General features: G+C 41.1%; 1 long non-coding RNA gene across 1 annotated transcript; it reads left to right on the top strand.

The window, feature by feature from the left end:
- Window positions 1-2,055: 2,055 nt before the first annotated feature.
- On the top strand, window positions 2,056-6,188 carry LOC135086440 (uncharacterized). The gene is made up of 4 exons (XR_010260476.1): window positions 2,056-2,508; window positions 2,620-2,756; window positions 2,841-2,939; window positions 6,003-6,188. It is a non-coding gene; the product is annotated as an uncharacterized LOC135086440 (long non-coding RNA).
- Window positions 6,189-8,719: the final 2,531 nt, after the last annotated feature.

The raw sequence follows: 8,719 nt of genomic DNA, 5'->3' as shown, positions 1-8,719 counted from the left end.
TGGCAAGTGCTGAGAAGAAGCGCCGCAACAAACTCAGTCACCACTGTCTGCCGGTTAATATAAATAAATAGAAATAGCAGTAGTAGGTACATTCGATTCAGGAGCAGTTCACTAAATTTACCATGCATTCTTGTATAGTGTATAATGGGTATACAAAATTGCGTGGTATATTAAACAAGGTAGTGACGTGCTAATATCTAGACTTAAAAATTACATACTTAAATACTAGTAGAAATGACTCGCATACATAAATTGGAATAACTTGGATTGACCAGTCCCCGAAAGCAGCGCCTGTTCACAGACATGACGAGTGAACCAGCCATCGCTTCACTCGACCATATTAGAGGGAATGTAACGACCCGCCTCACTACGCCACCACCCCAGAGACATTTTAGTGAGAATGACAATACCAAGTTATCTCTTAAAGAAAAAAAAAACTAATAATAAAGCTAAGCAACAGTCCAGATTGAGAAGCATGACACTATAACATTTTAGAAAATTAGATTAGTTTATACATTACTTTTCATAGCACGATTTTAATTATTTTTAGTGCGAGCATGAGAGGACCATAATCCTACTCCCAGGATGACTTATCATTAAGAAAATCTCGAGTTGTATAATAGGCTTTTTTAAGCATGTGATCTTTAACTATATCTTTAAATTTATTGTATGGTAGCTCTTTATATTTATCAGGGACTTTGTTATAAAAATGGATACCTTGTCCCATAAAGGTGGCAAACACTTTATTAAGTCTAAAAGCGGGTATAGCCAATTTATTTTTATTTCTAGTATTGATTTGGTGAATATCACTTTTCTTTTTGAATTCATTAATATTTTGATGAATAAAAAGAATTCAGTTCAAGATGTATTGTGAAGCGGCCGTGAGAATGCCAATTTCTTTAAACAATTCTCTAAGGGACGCTCTTGCTTTCATTTTATACAAGTATCTTATGGCACGTTTTCACAGCAAGACTCCGAAGCATGGTCCAAGATCTGCAACCTGTTCCGACATCCAGGCATGGCTTGAAGAAGGTATTCATTTTCAAGGACTTGCCCACAACCAGTCACGTCTTTCTGAGGGAAGACGCTGTGCGTGGTGCGCTACAGCCTGCCTACACAGGACCTCACGCAGTCTTAAAGAGAGCAGACAAGTTCTTCACTATCCTGGTGAAAGGAAAGCAACTGACGGTATCTATAGACCGACTTAAACCGGCCTATCTACTGAAGGACACCACAACCACCATCACCAATAAAGACAGCAGAAAGTCCGAAAGTCCAGAAACCGCCAAGAATATCGCTGAGAGAAAGTCAGAAGATAAAGTAGCAGAACAGACAGATAAAAAGAACTATACAACTAGATCGGGACGCCAGGTTCGCTTCCCCGACCACTACCGGCCTTGACGGCCTCTGGGGGGGAGTGATGTGGCGTTATACCACATCTTAATTTATGTCTTCTCCCTTGGGAGGATGCTCTAAGTGAGTATAGACCGCATGCGGTGTCATAGACAAAAATCAATAACTATTGCCGAGAATATCAACCAAGATTTATAATTCAATAATTGTTACCGAGAATACCAATCTTTTTGACAGTTCTACAACTAGTCGTTAAAATAACTCGGAATTTTTCAGTTGATGAATCACCATCAAAAAAATTGTATCACATTGTAACTGAGTTTTGTTCAACACGGATTTCAAATCGAATACCTGCGTTTCACTAATAATGATAATAATAATAAAATGTTTTATTTGACAAAAAGGGCGACATCACATTAAAATTTACACAAATTACAAAAAGAAAAACATTGTGCCCTGCTGTCAAATAGGGGCCCGCTCAGCATTAATCGGGGCACGCCGTGGGAATGCCTCGACACTGATTTTCAGCGGGTCCCTTGACGTTGCTGCGCCCAACCGCCGAAGGAGAAGCACTCCGTAAAGTGCCTGTCCGTCGGCGGGAACACGCAAATAGGAGGGCAGCAAAGGGGGCATACAGGCAGTCAATATTAATGAACATAATAATATAAAACAACACAAAATTAAAAAAATAATAACAATTAATCTTACCAGCACTAAAGCTGAGATAAAAATATACGATAATAACAATAAAGACAACAATAATTTTGCAATCCACGATATATAAGTGTGGCCATGACCATAAGTACCGTGAACGGATCCGATCACGACACGACACCACCCTTGCGTTGCAAAGTCCATTGCCGTCAAAGAAAAAGAAAGGAAAGGAAAAAAAAAAAAGTCATAAGATGGTGATTTTTAGAGCACCGTCATTTTAACTAAATAAATTGCAATATTTCTTTGACCGTCGTCAGCCATAACTTCCCTCAATCACGTTTTTGTTTTGTGCCACGTAATCACTGTAAATACCAACAAGCAACAATCAAACAGAGGAGGAACGTACTTGTCATGAGGATACTATGGGTGTGGGTTTTGTGGTTGTGATTTCGCTGCGACAAGATGCCGCTTTGGCAGTTCGAAAGATCAGCGACTTTGATGGTAAGCCACGCTCATTTCTCTTTCTCTCTCCACTCCACATTTCACATTTAGCCTCCCTCTAGTCCGTGCGTAAATGGCATGTGTAAGATGAAATGATGCATTGTGCTTTAGTCCTCCAGGTGCAATGATGATTATTATGAGGAAGCAACCACTATAGCACCAACACACCAAAGCAAGATGGGTCGCCAGGCACCTATGCCGGGACGAGATCAGCCAACCCGCGTACGTGTTACGTGCATACACTGTTGGTAGGTAAACTTCCAGATTTAGATTCTCTGAAGATCCAAAAAATGTTTTTTGACGTGTGTTTTAAATGTGGTTTTCACTTTCAGGGCGCGAATCGGCGGGGGGAGATCGTTCCAGCAACGCGTCGCAGCGAACCTGAAGGAGCCACGGAATGCGACTGTTCGATGCCTAGGTGTGGAGAAAATGTAGGTGCATGCTCGTTTCGAATATTTTCTATGATCATCAGCCCACTCCAACTTATTGTACAGATAGTTAGGCTTTGCTGTCAATATAATGCCGAACAACATAGTGGCCAGATGTAACTTCCTGCGCGCCTCCATTTTCATAAGGCCAGCAGCGTTTAAAAAGGGGGTAATATGTGTGCGAGGTGGCACAGTAAAACAGAAACGCGCACATGCATTCTGAACTCTTTGAAGAAGTTTTGCTGACCTGGCCAGTAGACATGGGCCATACACTGTATCACAGTAGTTCAATTTGGACAGTACAAGAGATTCACACAGTAATATTCTGAGTTTCTCACTAATATATGGTCTAAGCCTGTACAGCACTTTCAGCCGATAAAAGCAGCTCCTAACACACTCACTGATATGGCTCTCGAAACGAAGGTGGCTGTCAAAAACTATGCCCAGGTTCCTTGCTTCCACCACTCTCTCAATGGGTTCTCCATTTATAACAATATCGAGGGCTATGTTACTTAGTTTTTTTATATTTTTAGCAGTTCCAAAAAGCATAAGTTTTGATTTTTTGGGATTTATCACCAGGCAGTTGTTCCTGCACCACTCTGAGATGCTCCGCAAGTCGTTGTTCACCCTGGTCACTGCATCGGCATGGTCCGACGGTGGAAATGGCAAGTACAACTGCAAGTCATCTGCATATAAGTGATGATGGCAGTGTCTTATGAACCCCGTTATATCTGCACTGTATAAAATGTATAAGATAGGGCCCAATATCGATCCTTGAGGGACTCCGCGAGTTACCGGCTTCAGTGCTGATTCTAACGTAGTACCATCCCTCTGCTTAAGCTGAACATACTGATGCCTTTGTGTGAGGTAACTGTGGAACCATTTTACTGCAGTGATATGAAGACCATAATAACTCATCTTCGAGAGAAGAAGAGGTATGCTGATCGTGTCAAAGGCGCGCGAGAAGTCGAGCAACAACATCAAGGATGCTTGGCCCCTGTCCTGGGCAGCCAAGAGATTGTCAACCACATCAGCTAGTGCGGTTGCAGTTCCATGCCCTCTCCGGAAGCCAGACTGATAGTGCGGGAGAATGTCTTGTTCCTCAAGGTATTTGGTAAGTTGACCACACACGATTCTTTCCAACACCTTTGAAAGGCACGGGAGCAAGCTGATAGGTCGAAGTTCCTGCACTGTGGCTGGTTGGTTGGTTTTTGGCAGTGGTTTGACAAGCGCTATCTTCCAGCTCTCAGGAAATATACACTCCTCGATTGACTTGTTGATCATCAAAGTAATAGCCTCCAGTGAGTGAGGCAAGGTCAACAGCAGCATATCCAATGATATGCCATCATCTCCCTGAGCATTGGATTTCAGTGATCTGATGGTTTTCAAAATTACGTCTTCGCTGACCTTTTGGATAACAAATGGGGCACCACGGTTGTGTCTATGTAGCTCAAAGTATGTTAGTTGTGATATTGATATTCTATTCTCACCGGGTACATTTAGAAAGTGCGTGTTTTTTATTAAGTTTGGATCACTTAAAGATGGTGGCAAATCAGCAGACTCCTTTTTGTTAGTTAATACAGAGTTCTTGAGATTTTTCCATAGCTTTCTTGGGTTACTGAGGTTGCCACTTATATGAGTGCTAAAGAAAGTCTCTTTCTCCCGCTCGATTGCTTCTAGCACTATTCGCCTCATTGCAATGTAGCTGTCCTTGGATACAGACGTTTTGTGTAATTTGTATTTTTTGTGGTAGGAATCTCTCAGCTGAATCATTTGTTTAATAGTGTCAGTTATCCAAGGGTGGGGAGGGTGCTTGAATTTACGCTTTTTGACGGGGGCATGGAGATCCATTAGTCCTACCACACAATCAGTGAAGGCAGCAACCAGATTGTTCACCCCATCAATTCTTCTAAAATTACACCAATTGATTGCTTTCAAGTCAGCATTAATTTGTTCGTGGAGTATGTCTTTAAGCGGTCTGTATGTCACCCAGCATGGTTTTGGTTTATCCTTCCTTACCTTGAGCTCTGCCAACAACATAGCATGGGCACCTAGGTCAGGAGAATGCCTCGTTGTCACCTGAAGAGCCCGAATGTCAGTGCATATTAGGTCTATCAGTGTACTGCTGTGGTCGGTGTGATGTGTAGGTTCCAACACTATTTGCTCAAGACCTAGGGTATGAATGAAGCGTGTAAACTCCCTGAATTTGCAATTGTTTCCGTCCAGGAGATTTATATTAAAGTCACCCACTAACACCAGCCCATCGCATTTAGGAAAAGATGTAATGGATTCGGAAATTGCATCAAAAAATGTGCTTACATCCTGCCATGGTGGTCTGTAGGCGGTGCCGACTATCACGACCTGGTTGCGAAGGCGTAAGGATATCCACATCTGCTCAACAGACACATCAGTGCCAGGGTGAGGGCACGGCCTTACATTAAGACCTCTCCGTATATAAAATCCTATACCACCTCCGCGTCCCCCTCGAATGTGAGTTGGTCTGGGGGTGTGTTTCAGCCGATAGCCACTCAGTTTCGGAGCCACATCATCCTCCCCCGCTCTAAGCCACGTTTCGTTTATGGCCATAATGTCAGGAGCAAGTTCTTCAATCGCAATCATAAATTCCTCATGTCGAGTATTCAATGACCCCGCATTAAATAGACCCACAAGTAAATTTTTCTTTAACCCAAGGCCTGTTGATTAAGTAGGTTATGTAAAAGCTGGCCAATAGTCAAGCGATAAAGCAAACAATCATATTTGTAGTAATAAATAGTAGCAATGGTGTCTGCAACATCAATGTAAATACATTTATGTTCTTTGTACTCACTAAATACTGGCATTAAACAATAATCACAATGTATTTGATTCTTATTTCTGTCATATAACAGTCTGTTGATGCAATTTAAAACCAAATTTGGAGCAAGCTGATAAAAAACTAATATCGTTAAAGAAATAGGGAACATTGACAATACAGAGGTAAGCAATCCATTCAGCAGAATAACATTGAGATGTTTAATTATTACACATAGGGCAGACCTTATAACAGTATTAAATTTGCATTTACAGGGACCCGCGACTGTTAGTCATATGTTTGGCAGACCGAAAACCCTGCCAAGGTCGACCAGAGTGCGAATTTGGTACACCTGCGCACCATCACCCTTACGAGCAAATATGCGACCCCGTCTCGTCCAAGAATATCTCCACTGAAGCCGATGACACTCCTCGCGCACCCGGTAGAACAGCTGGCGATTGAAGCGAGTCAGGCGCTCGTTGATGTACACCCGGCCGCCGCCCTCGCCCGTAGAGCCGCGACGCACGCGCGCGGCCCGCAGCAGGTCGTCGCGCAGCTGGCGGCGCGCCAGGCGCACCACCACGCGGCGCGGGCGGGCCCCGCCGGTCTCGGCCGGGGGCGCACCCACGCGCTCCGTGAACACGACGTCCCGCTCCTCCAGGGTCACCCCGAGGCGGCCGGCGACTAAAAATCCCTCTGCAAAATTTAGTTGTGGACGAAGCTACAATATTACTACACATCATAGGAGAAAAATGCAGAGAAGTTTATGATCAATTTACCGAAAAATTCACGTCAATTGAAGATTTAATAAAAGAATTCGATAAATTTTTCCTACCGAAAAGGAATATAACTGTGGAAAGACACAAGTTTTTCATAAGAAATCAACAAGACTTAGAATCGATTGAGCAATATGTCTTCGAGCTGAACAAGATGGCGGGTAACTGTGAGTTCAAAGACTTGTGTAAAGATCTTGTTCGAGATCGCCTAATTTGCGGCTTGAAAGATGCGGCCCTGCGTGAACGTCTACTGAGGGAACAAGATCTGACCCTGGAGAAGGCGATGGCTATATGTCGACTGGCAGAGATCTCGCGTGTGCAGGTGGGACACATAAAACAAGAAAACGGAGATTATGAAACAAACAAAAGCGAGGCAAACATTGATGTACTAAATGCGAGTGCGAGAGGAAAACTTCAAAGTTACAACAAAAATCGGAATGCAGGTAGCAGCGGCAGTCGTCCGGGAACGTCATCAGTGCCTACTCGTGCGCGGGACCGCAGTACGGCAGTGTCCGCGGTAAAAAGATGCTCAAGGTGTGGTCCAAATCATGGGTATAACCGATGCCCAGCTTATGGACAGCAGTGCAATAAGTGCAGCAAAATGAACCATTACTCGCGAGTGTGTACAAGTAAAGTTTATACCGTAGAGGAGGAGTCGGCCACTGATCAGGTAACCACTGTCAATAATAACAAAGACTGGTTAGTTACTTTACAAATAAATAATAGCAAAATTGCGTTCAAGTTAGACACAGGGGCAGACGTTAACGTTTTACCTAGAAAATATTTAAATAAAGTTGGTATTTTAGAAAGTGATTTAATTACAACATCTATAAAATTACAGGGTTATTCTGGAATGAAAATAGAAGTTATAGGAAAATGCAATTTGAAAGTGTTTTATAAAGAAAATGTATTTATACAGTGTGTCCGGGCATGTAGTGATCAAACTTTAAGGGCATAATCTATGGACAATTTTATCGATGAAAATACTTCAAATTTGGGGCCTGACCCATTTTTCGAAAAATTACATCGATTTAAGTTTTTAATTTTTAGTTTACACCTCTTCTTTAAAAAACAAGTGAATGCGTGGGTAGCTTAACATTAATAGGCAAATATTTTATACCATGCGATAGCCAATAAAATTATCTATTAGTAGAAGAAGAAAGCAGACACAAGTTTCATACATTTTATGGGAGTAAGAATGGATTTAATTAGAAAAATACATTACTTTTTTCACTTCTTTTTCAGTTATTTTCCAACACAAGAAAAACCAGGTCGTTAAGGTATGTTTTATTTGCATTGTATTATTAGTATAAAATTATCTATTAGTAGAAGAAGAAAGCAGACACCACTTTCATACATTTTAAGGGAGTAAGAATGGATTTAATTAGAAAAAAACACAACTTTTTTCACTTCTTTATCAGTTATTTTCCAACACAAGAAAAACCGGGTCGTTAAGGTATGTTTTATTTGCATTTTATTATTAGTATTTGAGCTATTCTACAAAAGTAATGTAAATTTATTAGTCTACGTCTATTAGTTTCGACGTAATTGTTGAACAAAGATACCTCTTCCCAGCGGTTTCCATAGCGCACGCGACATGCGAAAATGCACTGCCTGAAAGAATCACAAAACCTATTCCGATTACTATGGAAACCGCTGGGATGGGGTATCTTTGTTCAACAATTACGTCGAAACTAATAGACGTAGACTAATACATTTACATTACTTTTGTAGAATAGCTCAAATACTAATAATAAAATGCAAATAAAACATACCTTAACGACCCGGTTTTTCTTGTGTTGGAAAATAACTGATAAAGAAGTGAAAAAAGTTGTGTTTTTTTCTAATTAAATCCATTCTTACTCCCTTAAAATGTATGAAAGTGGTGTCTGTTTTCTTCTTCTACTAATAGATAATTTTATTGGCTATCGCATGATATAAAATATTTGCCTATTAATGTTAAGCTACCCACGCTTTCACTTGTTTTGTAAAGAAGAGGTGTAAACTAAAAAATAAAAACTTAAATCGATGTAATTGTTCGAGAAATGGGTCAGGCCCCAAATTTGAAGTATTTTCATCGATAAAATTGTCCATAGATTACGCCCTTTAAGTTTGATCACTACATGCCCGGACACACTGTATAGAGACAGTCATGTAATGAGTTAAATTTAATCAAAAGAATATACTCTTTAGAAAATGGAAAGAATGATGAATGC

This window comes from Ostrinia nubilalis, chromosome W (genome assembly GCF_963855985.1).
Source record: "Ostrinia nubilalis chromosome W, ilOstNubi1.1, whole genome shotgun sequence".
Classification (NCBI taxonomy): Eukaryota; Metazoa; Arthropoda; class Insecta; order Lepidoptera; family Crambidae; genus Ostrinia; species Ostrinia nubilalis.
The sequence above is the reverse complement of the archived record's forward strand: the minus strand, read 5'-3'. Positions and strand labels throughout refer to the sequence as shown.